Source organism: Hypanus sabinus, chromosome 28 (genome assembly GCF_030144855.1).
Source record: "Hypanus sabinus isolate sHypSab1 chromosome 28, sHypSab1.hap1, whole genome shotgun sequence".
Lineage (NCBI taxonomy): Eukaryota > Metazoa > Chordata > Chondrichthyes > Myliobatiformes > Dasyatidae > Hypanus > Hypanus sabinus.
The window spans coordinates 20,617,232-20,630,381 of NC_082733.1; the positions used below are offsets into that span (position 1 = coordinate 20,617,232).

General features: G+C 35.5%; 1 long non-coding RNA gene across 15 annotated transcripts in view; it reads left to right on the top strand.

Moving 5' to 3' along the window:
- Window positions 1-13,150, top strand: part of LOC132382473 (uncharacterized) — a 38,137-nt gene that overhangs the window by 8,521 nt on the left and 16,466 nt on the right. For 8 of the 15 annotated variants that reach the window (XR_009508332.1, XR_009508329.1, XR_009508333.1 and 5 more), the window contains exons 1-2: window positions 7,227-7,397; window positions 10,252-10,360. This is a non-coding gene — a long non-coding RNA (uncharacterized LOC132382473). Of the gene's footprint in view, window positions 1-3,760; window positions 3,862-7,226; window positions 7,398-10,251; window positions 10,361-13,150 lie in introns of those variants that run through there. The other 7 variants (XR_009508331.1, XR_009508334.1, XR_009508330.1 and 4 more) reach the window with 2 other exon arrangements.

Genomic DNA, 13,150 nt, shown 5'->3' on the forward strand with positions numbered 1-13,150 from the left:
ACCGGCGAAGGATTAATTTGTTTCAATGATTTCTCTTTAGGCAGAACGCCAGCATTTTTCTATCTCTTCCTTTCCCCTTCCCTCTTCTCTTTACAACCAAAGTGGATGTAGTTTGTAAGGGTGATAATAGTGGGAGATAAGTTTGACTCTGCTGTGCCGTGACATTGCAATAGGGTTACTCTGTGATTCTCTATCTCCATAAAATGACTGCTCGCTATCCGGTTACAACTTAACGATCAAATTCATTATGTCTGTGCTGTTTTCTACATAATTCGGCGTAATACAGTTTCTGTATCTTTCATTTTCCGAACACTAAGTCTAAAATGCTTTTTTAAAATTTGCATTCAATTACTATATTCAAAATGTATTTCAAATTCCCTCACGGAAAGGATTCTGAACATATCTTACTACACATTATGAGCAATCGGAACAATATTCTGGTAAATGCAGATTTCTGTTTCTCTCTCTCCCTGAAGAAAGATTCAGTTTTGCTCTTTACAAGATAATGGCCTGGGTTTTCTGTAATCTCTCGCGTCCGGATGCAAGCAAGCCCCAACTGCAACCCTTCCCACCCCACCTCAGCCTTCTTTATACTTCAATGATAACTTGATCCCACTGAATGCAATTGCTCGCCGAGATCTTGCAGCTCCATAATTATTACAATTAATGAGAATTTATTATATTTGTTTTCAAATGTATAGTGGATGATCGTCGGTTTCATGACATCGAGTGATAACTTTAGGATTTTCATTTTTCTACAGTGATATGGACAGTGAGTTCCTAATCTTAAGAGATTGATCCCATACGACTGCAATTTATATTAAGTAAAATATTGAGAGCGAGGTAGGAAAACACTGATCAATTCGAACTGAATAGGTTTGGTATCCGAGTGTATCTCAGCTATTCTTCGAACTCTACGCGAAAAGCAGGCTAGCGTGGAATCTCCCTTCTGCCCTTCTAGTGACAATTCAGATGTTAGTGGATCACATGGCACAAATAGCTGTAGACTCCTATCGAAAACTTGGTGAAGAAGATTAATAGGACTCGTCAGAGCTATGAAAGCACAGCTTTGCAGTAAATTTATGCTCCAGGAAGATAAATTGCTGATGAAGATTTTAGTTATCAAACATCTCCAGTCCTCAGATACTGGATTTAATTAGTATTTTTTTCCTCTCTCTCCAAAATCTGAAATTATGTTGTGCATGAATCGGCTTCGTAAGACAATTAAAGCATTTATATTTCAATGTGGTTCTATTCGGCTTTTATTTCGGGCAAACTTTGCATTTATGTCTAATGGATAAACAGCTCCTACCCCCCCCCCCCCAACTCCCGTCTTGCATTGCTTTATTTGAAATATTATGCTTACCCTTTAATTCCAAGAGAACATTATTCAGATCTTTGATTTATGATCAATAGCAGCTGACAGAAATGCGTGTACTGTTTAACTACCTCCTTCTTCAGTGATGGAAATAGCTGTAAGGAGAAGGTATAACATATCCTTCATGCCAAGAGTTTAGGGACCACAATAAAAGCCGGCGGTAAAGTGTATAGCAGAAGAACAACTTTGCATATACATTGAAATAATCGATGCTTCACTGAAGTAGCTGTCACCTTCCTCTCAGCTCCTTTAACCATTCACCCAGGTATCTGCCTCAGAATTTCCAGCTCAGGTCCAGATCATATTTCCTGCACTTCGTGCATTTTGATATTTTAAAGTAATTAGAATTGTTTAGTGATTGCCATCTGATATTTAAGCGCGATCGGGTTGGGGCGTTTGAGAAGGGGACGCTCCAGGCTTCAGTCGCTTGATGAATACGTGACCTGCCGGAAATATAAAAGTTCTTTTAATGTAGCTGCGTTATGAATTTTGCAAACAGTTTTGATTCATTGACAGTGTGTGTGTGTGTGTGTGTGTGTGTGTGTGTGTGTGTGTGTGTGTGTGTGTGTGTGTGTGTCTTGGGCCAAACTGCTGTTTTCAACATTAAGGTCGTTTTGTTTCAGCTCTTCAGTTTTGAATGAAACTCCAGAACTTTTGTGTTAACATGTATAGACGCGGGTTGGTGGAAAGCAGGCTGTTAAACAACAGTTGCATTTACCACACAATTTTACCTCAAACTATTTCTGTGCGCATCGTGCATACCCACATTTCGATTGTACAGAAGAAAACATCTCATGATTGGAATATCAATTGCAAAAGAAAATGTGATATATCATGGAACGTGGAGCTTTATTTCTTAACAGAATGCCATGAATAAATGCAATATCTGTGGCTGTAAAACTGGCACACAATTATGTAACGGAGAAGGTAAATTAACAGTACTTTTATTCATTATCAAGGAATCTGAGACTTCATTGCGAAATGAACAATGTGTATGTCAAAATCATTTTGACCATGTTCATTTAAACTTCAAGCACGTATTTCTTTTGCTGTCTGTAAATTCTCAAATTCGCAAATCTGTTTTTTTTTACGAAGAATAGGGAGAAGCATAACAACTTGAGGGAATAGAGAGCCATTCGGCCCTTCTTAATTACGTCAATATTCAATAAGGCCATGACTGATCTTTTAATTCATCGGTACTTTCCAGCTCTGTCCAGTATCTACTGATTCCCTAAAACAAAGATTTCTATCTTGAATTTATTGTCTCAGCTATCTGGAAATGAGCTGTAACTCTTTGAAACAATAGAATCTAGAAAATAAACACATAGCTTTCAAACTTATCCATTATAATTTTTTTTTAGCATTTTCTGTCCAATGTTGAGGGGGAAAATCTTGGCCTTTCTAGTTTGTGTGATGCTTGATTAAAATATTAACTTTATTTTCCTGAAATCTTCATAGATTTTAACTAATTTCATCAAATATTTGTCTGTTAGTAATAATGACAATCCCATGTGTTTTGCCTATGGTAACTGCCAACTTTCTGCCCAACATCAGGTTTTCTCATCAATCTGAGTCAGTTTCTATATAATACTGTACACTTAGGCAGAACATTAGAGGATGTTGTACCTATGAAATTCACATTCCAGGCTTATCTAGACAAGATGGGGGTTACGTCAATCTGTCCCATTGTTAGAGCCATCTGATTTAATATACACTCCTCTTAAAGTTGATGAATTTCAGTTTGGAACTTTCACTCATGGGATAGTCTGATTATCATTCTGGCCCCTTTTCTGTATTAGAAATAACTGTTATAGAGATGCCAAATTTGAGGTGTTTTGATATGCCTATAATCAGAGATCAAACCACAGACAAAACGCCTTCTTGACCATATTTAAGTGCATGCATCTGCAAAATCTATGAGCATTAAGTATCTAGTAAATTTCCCAGGTGCATTAGTAGGTGATATAGCAGGTTAGTTCACAGTTGCTGTGCAACAAAGAGGCAAGTATTTAATTTATAGTCAAACATTCAATTACTTCATAACTTCTGAAATAATTATATTACATGTAAAATGCATCTTTGTGTTTAACTTGCAATGGTAAAGGATGTAAAAGTTTTAAAAATAGTTGCTATTTGCTGCAGTAAGCAATGCTTCATATGTATTTATGATTTGAGAACATAAGCAAAAATTTGAATTAATAGCTATGGTTACATATCCCATTGAAATCAGTTGAAACTATATTTAAATATTTTTTAAGATCAAAGTGCACCTTTGCATAATTACAACATTGGAGTACAGTCGAAACTGGGGCTAGGGGCATGTGCAGATAACAATGATAATTCTATATTAGCACGAATCATATTTTGTACTCTTTGATTTAGGTTGCATTTCCTATGGTTTGCAGCTCTAAGCACGCATGAAGATGCAACTTGACAACTTACCATGAGTAGCCTTACTGGAATCCCATTAGGAACAAAGCTAAGTAAAAAGATATCAGTTGATAATTCACTGAGAGAACATCCTTGCTCATGCTATAATTTGTAACTAAAATGATAGTTTAAGCACAATTTGCTTCTATGGAGATTTCTTACATAATATGAATAACATTCAACATTTCAAAAGCTACTTAGAAACCTATCTGATTTGGCTCCTCAATATAAACTAACAAAATTATTTGTCTTGTATAATTATGTAAAATGTAGTAGTAGCTTTATTATAAAACAGTTTCAGTCACTTTCTATCTCTTTCTTTAGATCAATGAAAATCTGTTTAAATCCTTAGCGAAAACACAATAAGAAACTCAATGCATCCTCTTGGCATATATTAGAATGTAAATAAATGCTATCACTATTGGGAAAAGAAGCAGTAAATATCAAAGAAAATGTTTGGCGTTTTAAACACGAACCACATTTTAAGTGTTCAACATTGACTTCAATCCAGCTGGATCGGTTTCTCCATTTTACCAGATGCTCCAGTATATGTTTCTGGGGCTTCTCCTTATCCTCCAGTTTGTTTAACATATGGACTTTTTGTGCTATTCATCTTTTTTTGTACTCTTCATACATCTTGGAATCATCAAATGACATGTTCCAGACATATTGGTTTTGCATATACTTTGACCTCAGTCCCAGTTTCGTTTCCTGTTTCAGATTCTTAGACATTTTTAGTGTCCATCAGCTTACTGTAACTTTGCCCGCATTCAACATGGGCAAGAATTTAGAAAAAAATAATACATACTCCGAAACATTGCTCAGTAATTTTTGAGTATATGGGTCACAAAAAATTAGCTCTTGGAATACTTTTTTCCAACATTAGGCCCAATGTCACCAGCAAACACATCCACAACAATACGTTGAAATGGAGAAGATATTTTTTTTCTAGAGCCTTCTGATCATGTGTACTGGCTTGAATTTAGCAGAGCAGTTCCACTTTTTTTTATTTCTCAGATTAATCAGAATAATTACTTACCAGATTCTACAGAAAACAAGAAACTAATAAGACCAATTTTTGATACTACTGTATATTGGGGATTTATTGTCCTAGAAATCATGGTCAACTCAGCCCAACTTCTTGGAAAGGCTACTTGAAGCCCTTCTATGCCTTCATGAGTACCCTAGCCCAATGCACTGGAGCAAAACTACTGCCCTCTATTTGGGTCATGAAACCTGGATGGCAACAAAGTCTTGTGAAAGGTAGTCCAGGAATGTTCATGATAAGGTTTGCCAGGAGCAATGTTGGAGTGTTTTGGTGGGGAGGCAGTGTGATGGGTTGTTGAGGATCTGCCACCTGTCAAGAATGTTAACAAGTTTGTCTTTGACGTCCGGAGGTATTTAATTTTTACTGTAATTGAAGTAAATAACTAGAAGTACTGATAATAATCAAATATTTTGCAAGAACATTCGGAACACATAAGACTATTTAGAATTAATTGGCAATATCGAATGAAATCAAAACAATTTTATATAAAGTATATCTTCCTCTGCCTCCTTAACAATAAACCTGGAATTCCTACGGAAATCAATGGGGTATCTATCACACCTTGCAAGTTAGATGACCAGTGCAGGATCTGAAAATCACATGCCAAGTGAAAGTCTCAGAAAGACCCTGCCTGGCTAAAGTGGCACGATAAGCTCAAAAATCTGGGGTGGATAGAGGTGCAGGCAGCGGAGGTTTGACCTGATAGAATGTATCAGCTGCACTTGCTTGAACAGTTGAGCGGCAGATGCTTCTTTCCGTACACACATTGGTTGTTTGTCACTCTCCATTTGTGCCAAATTTTTTTTTATTGATTCTACTGCATTTCTTTATTTTACTGTGAATGCCTGCGAGATACTGAATCTCAGAATAGTGTATAATTACATGTAGGTACTTCAAAAAATTAATTTACTTTGAACAAACGTTGAGCATTATAGGTCATAGCCAGCAACACCTGGCCTGTTAATTTTACAATGATGTCAGTACAAACTCATACTGACGAGTAGCACCTGTATAGCTATAGAAAATTGCAAGAAATTTGAGGGAATTTATCAGATACCATTAGAAATCCTGCTAAAAGAAGAGGTAATATGTAGCCAGAGTCTTATTCAACAACACATAGTATGTGGAGGAGAGAGAGCTAGAGAGGCAAAAAAGACTACAGAGGGAGTACCAGAACCTTGAGCATAGACATCTAAAGTCTGGTCTGTCAAGGGTGAAGTGAAAGAGTTTGAAGGAATGCAGAGATTAGGGAGAAAGAAGATGGGGCATGATAAACAAAAGTTTTATCAGGCAGAATGTATTGAATATGAAAAGAAAGACAAGGTTATCTTTGTAAGTTTAGTCCTTTAACCAAATTAGTTATTAATTATTGATCAAATTGCAAGTTATTGATAAAACATAGTACTTTGAGGGGTTCTGCACTTGTTTTAAACAAATCTTGCAATAGAAATAATAAGTTATAATAATTAAAGGCCATGATATAATATCAAAAGATATTAGCAGCTGCATTTCAGCACCTCAGCCTTGGCAAACATGTGATTAATTCTAGATATATTAGACAGAATAATATGGTGGCTTGCAACAGGATAACAAAAATTCCACTTTTACTAGTTTTTGATGTAAATTACGATTGACAAAAAGAAATCCTGCATTCTCTTAATTTGAAACTTTGAAACTGTTAGAAAATGCTAATTCTGCAGATCAAGGAACGCAAATGATCACAAGAAAAAGTTCAATGTGGCTTCAAAATAGTTTTGAGAGATCTGCCGTGTAAGAGAAACACATGGATACAAACATACATTTTAAAATGATGAAAATATGTATAATTTATTTATCCACATATGAAGCAAGAAATTACAATGCCAGATTATCAATTGATAATCTCTTATCCTTGCAATATAGTTATATACTCATGAGAGGAAGTTATCATTAAATGCCAAACTCGAGTTTACCAAATTGAAAATAGTCAAGAGAAAACTGCCAGAGAAAAGAAAACACAAGGCATTATTTACATTATTTCATTTCTGTGTTGTCAGATTACTGCTGCAACTTCAAACATCAAAAATAGAGAATAAACAACAGTTAACCATCATGCCTTTAAGCAATTAAATTTTCATATGCAATTGTCTACATGACTGAGATTTTTCAGAGAGAGAGAAAAAACAATGTGCTAATCTATTGCGTCTGAAGGGTTTGTTTGGCAAATGTTCCAGACAATTTGAGTTCTAACACAAACAAAATAATTTGATTGTTTAAGGGTATTAGATGCTGGCTTATTTAAACCTCCTGCAGTTCTTCCACATTATGAACATTAGATTTCTTTGTTGCTTAGAACTTTCAAGTTATGTTGGATGTATATATGTATATCAAAATATTTGGCTAACAAAGAGTTCATGAGATGGTAACAGGTTTCTAATAGCTTGCATCTTCAAAACAGTCTCATCTTTACTTTTTAACAGGATACTGAAAACTGAAGGACTTAGGGCCACAGGTGAAGTTAAAACTGGGCAAATATCAGCACCATCTTAGGAAAAATGAATAGTAAGTATAATATCTTGTTCCATCTCACACCTATGGAGACTTGGAATCTTAAGGAATTATTTTTCTAATCTCCCAGCCAATACTATAAATTAATACACTAGTTAAATTACTTTGCATCTTTACAGAAATTATAATTTGTTTATAGTGAAGGTAGATAAGCATGCTTCCATTAATATTTTTTTCATTCAAGTAACAATTGATTGTACGGAATATTTCAATTTGTATATTTTGTTTATGCTGTTAGGGGCAGTATATTTTTCCTGCAGAATCTGTCATCAGATGTAGCAATGATTTTACATACTGACATATCACAGTATAATGGGTCAAGGTGCTACTGACTTATAAATGTTATATTTGGTTCAAATTAAGCATTAATCTTTGCTTACAGTAAACAAGTTGCTTATCTGGTGCAAATTGCTTTCTTCTCTGTTAATGATGCCTAAAAGTATTCGCCTTTCAATGTAATATTTAACTTTAGCTCATGTTCATAACAGAACACCAAAACACAATGAAAGTTATAAAGAAATAATGGAAAAATCCTGAAGTTTTAAGACAATGAATGATTACTTCAGCTTATTGACAGATATGATTTGAAGAAGTTTCATTATAATTAGGGTCAACACTGCAACAGCACACTGATGATGTCTCCTTGCATGGTGACGAAACATTTGCAAGTAAATTGCCAAGATCAGAGAAAAACTAAACCAAAACATAATTAGGGATATGGTGATTCAGAATAATGGTTACCTGGGGGCACCAGCTACAAATTCATCCCTTTTTATTCTATTAGTCAAGTTTCTGAAAATTCAGACATCACAGTCATTGATAAAGTGTAAAAGATAAAATCAATATTTCAAGAAAAATATGAATCTGATTATACTGAACTGATGTAAAAAATTGTACTTGTTCTCACCTCAAATTGCAAAATAGCATCATGGGTCAATTGGCATATTTTGCTTTAGATTATTACTACATGGAGTTTTCAAAATGTTTATTTTTTTCTCTTTTATACTCTGAAGAATAAGTTCTTAGATTGATGTAATATTTTATCCTACCGCAGTGCAGTATATTCTCTGGGAGTTAAGAAAACAAACATTTTCATGACTGCCTCAGAAAATAAGTTGAGCTCACTTTTGTTTATTAACTAAAAACGTATCAGCGAGAGTATCAAAAATTACCTCCTTAAAAGTGTGGAATGAGTTGTCGCGGAATGTCACGTGACCAAATCTCCAGGAGTCTGGCCAACCAGAGAAAATAGTCTTCCATACAGCACATCATTGTGTCAGTTCTTAAAATGTGCTTCTAGTCTGAGGGGAAAATGTTAATCCAACGATAAGAAGAGTAACAAAAAGTTAGCTGTTTCATATGTTGGTGAGATTTTTGAATGAATTTCTGGGCAAAATGAAGCAATTTAATATTTCTTTAGGTATTGTTTAAAAGTTGATGAGGCACTGTAAACAAATAAATGGGCGAAAGATTGGATGTGCCAATAATCAATGTCAAGTAGCATTTGGGATCAATTAAGTGAATGGAATGTTGAAGTTCCTTGTTTATACATTCTTTCCCTTGATCTGTGGTTAGAGTCAAGAAACAGACCAGTCCAGCAAAGGACACAGTCCAGCAAAATCAGAATTCAATAAATAATCCCTTCAAAAATGAATCAAAGCACTGGATATTTTCTTGTAATGGTATTTTAGGTTAACCTTGAACAATTCCTGCAAAGTAAGAGTACTATTTTGAAAATCTGTGCAATTACAGGAGTTCCAGTTAAAGTATATATATTTTTTTACTATAACCTAAGGGTAATTGTGTACTCAACCATTCCCTTTAATCTCAGATTGATCCTAGTAAAGAGGAATAAATATCTTTCTCTCTTGGAGGTTTAAGTAAATTTACTTTGGTCAGTATCAGTCGACACTGGCAGAAGGGTCTCAGTCCAAAATGTTGACTGTTTATTTACTTCCATAGATTCTGCCTGACCTGCTGAGTTCCTCCAGCATTTTGTGTGTGTTGCTTTGGATTTCCAGCATCTCCAGACTTCCTTGTGTTTATGATTTGCTGGCATAATCTGACATGTATTGTTTAATTTGGTAATTATAAGGGAATATATTGTGAGAGATGGAAATTAAATGCCAGAGCTGAATCTGTGCCCTTGTGTATGGAAGCAGGTACAAGACCAAAGTGTCTTGTAAGTTTATAAGAAATGGTGCATATTGGATATAGTTAATTTGATACCTTCTTTGATTGTGTTAGTTATCAATTGTAAAGTGAAAACATTTTCTTCACTTTCATTTTTACAGCATTACAAATCCTCTCAGCACAGATAGCAGAGATTCACTAAAGTAGAATAACATCTGTAATAAGATCTCATGCAAAACTTCAGAATATGTGAATATTATCTGCAGAACAATCATAGTTCTCTGTTATGTTTACCAGCATGAAAGAATGTTTCAAAATACTCTGATGAGAGCATCAGAGTATTTTCCAATCATCAGATTGTGCAAGCTATGAAGAATGGTTCAGAAAATAAAACTTGAGCAAATATTCAATCTTTCAATATATTAACATTATTAAAGGGGTTTGTAGTTGTATTTACCTCTCTAGGACAGTGAAGTTTTCCTTTGATGATTTTGTGAATAATACCTGGTCCAGTCTGACCAGGACAGTTTTACATGAAATTATCCGACAATTCAACTGTTTACAGAATGCTGAATATGTATCTTAATTTTCTGTGATTGCCCTTAATGTTGGATGTTTCTTAATTTCTTTTCTATCGCAAAGTTATCTATTCTATTTTATCCCAGAAAATAAATTAATTTCAAATGTTCATCTATCATTTTTTTCTATTTTCCAGGACTTAGCACAGTTCAAGATCTTTTTTTCATATTCTTTCCAGTTTGAGGTTTGACATATAACTCCAAGACAGTAAAGATTTTCTTGCAAGTGACTGGAGGAGTCTCGCAGTAAGTAAATTCAGTTGGAACATAGAACAGGCTCTTTGGCCCTTTATGTCTGGGCTGACCATGACCATTATCTAACTAATGCTGTTTGCCTGCACATCTCTCTGTTCCCTTCTTGTGTCTGTCTTAACGGCTCTTAATCATTGCTATCACATCTGCTCCTACCACCTCGCTTGGCAGAGTACTTAGAGACCTACCACCCTCTGTGTAAGACAGTTGTCCTGTACGTCTCTTTAAACTTTTCCCCTCTCACTTCAAATCCATGCCCTCTAGTATTCGACTTTTCCACTCTGACTATCAAACTTACCTCTGCTCATCATAATTTTATATACTTCTTTTGGGTCACCTCTCAGCTGCCAATGCTCCAGAGAAAACAATTCAAGTTTGGCAACTTCTCTTTATAGTCAATACAATCCAGTTCAGGTAGCGTCCTGCTGGAAAACTTCTGCACCCTCTCCAAAGCTGCCACTGTCCTCCAATAGCATGGTGAGCTGAACTATACCTGATATTTCCATTGTGGCCTAATCAAAGCTTTATACAGCTGTAACATGACTTGCCAACTTGTCTGATCAAGGCATGCGCATGCTGTATGCCTTCAACTGTACCCTATCAACATACATAGCCACTGTCATCCCAAGATCCATTGGCCCTAACTTGCACCCCAAGATCCCTCTGCACTTCAATGCTTCCTAGGGTGCTGATATTGTATATTTTCCTCTGTATTTGACTTCCCAAAAGTTCTGAATTAAATTCCATCTGCAACTTCTCAGAATTACTCCAAATTGCCAACTGATCTATAACCTCTTGTAGCCTCTAACAGCATTCCTCACCGTCTGCATCTCTGGAAATAGACTATAGTGAAGAAGGCACTTCTTGGTAACATTGCTAGCATGGAGACAACATTTAGCTACAAATAATTAGCATTTACAGGAATGACATTGACAATGTTAGACTTTTGTGGCAACGTCTCTTCCATAAATTGCCGAGAAAATGCAGCTGCTCCATTTGTTGGAAAACATTATAAAACATTATTTGGATTATAAAAGGCATGTGATAAAGGTTCACACTGAGGATTACTAATTAAACCAAAATCATTGGAATTCAAGCTTTAAGTTGTAGGAAGTAACTGGAAGTAACAGTTGACGATGTCTAAGTCTGGAAGGAGTACTGTTTATAACCTCCAGGTCTCCATGGCAACATTGGAGTGATGCTCGTACAGCTCAGGGCATCGGAGTTTGGAGTTCAATTCTGGCATCTTCTGTAATCCTCTTTGTGGAATGCGTGAGTTTTCCCTAGGTGCTCCGGTACTCTCCCAAGGTCCAAAGACATATCAGGTAGATGAATTGGTCATTTTATATTAGGTTAGGTTTAAATCAGGGTTGTTGGGCATTGCTGGAGCAGCATAGCTGGGATGACTGGAAGGGCCTAGTCTGTACTGTATCTTTAAATTAAATTAAATCAACGCTGTGGTCTCTGTCATTTTTAATGTACATTGACATCAGGGACTCTGAAATTCATTGTAAATAAATAAAATTTACAAATAATATCAAATTTAGGAGGGACAGTGGACTTGAACCTGTTGTGGATGAAAATTACTGTGGGCAACTGTGAATTAAAGGCATTGGTTTTTTGTGATTTGCATTAAAATAACATAGGATGAAGGAAATGTTAGAGCCGACAGAGTCAGTTCTCAGTGTTCAAAACTGTTGCAGATCAATGGCAGTGGATATCAACTCAGGCACACATGATCCAACATTATTAGAAAGAACTGAAGAACAAAGGGGTTTCTGACTTGCAGAAGATGCACCTGCATGGTGAAATAAGCATCTGATTGGTCAGTCTTAAAAAATGTGTATTTTGAATGCGCTTGAAATTGAACACTGGCAAACTAACAAAAAGATACATTAATACAAGCATTAAATTAAGCTGAAATAGAGATAAAAGCATAATGTTCTTCATCACACCAAAAGTACTTTGAATCAAAGTGCACTGGAGTTACTCAACAAACAGTTGAAGGCAATAATAGGGAACCACACCATTGTGGACAGATTGATTAAAATAAATCAAATGGTATTCCGTAAATATTTTTTAATCTTGTAAGGAGCTAACTTTCACAAGCAATGTACCAATCTTCTTGAAATACAGTATATGGCCTAATAAACATGTTCAATTTATTGACATGATTGTGACAATATGAAAAACTGAAGAAACATGACAAACTGAAACTACTTAGAAATCAGAAATATCATCATTTAAAAAATTCCTGAAATTCTTGGTAATTGGAACAGCCAATAATTTATGTACTAAAATCTAGTTGAATTTTGGTGCTAGCTTAATGAGTGACAAGGGACGGAGGGAATGATGGATAATGGGCACTTACTGTGCTGCCTGCAACAAAACTTGGATTTCTTTAATAATCCCTGTTGCATCTGTTAGTGTACAGTGGGCCAATCTGCCAACATATTAAATAACAAAACGGGATGACTTGAGTTCAGTCTTGAGTTTCAGCACACAATCACACCTGTGTCTTTACAAAGCTTTCGAGGCAGCAGAGAAATACAGGAAGAACTGGGAGAAATGGGAAGGAATTTGAGAAACATGTCATTAGAATAGGCTGTGTGAAAGGTATTGCCCTATATTACTGAATCGAGATCAATTCAATCTGAATCATAGTCAGACTAAATATTCAGTAGTTATATTCCATTACAATATCAATACACACTGTTATACTTTTCCCTGGAATCCAAAGAGTTAAGATTATAGATGTTAATGGGGTATCTATACTCAGTGATC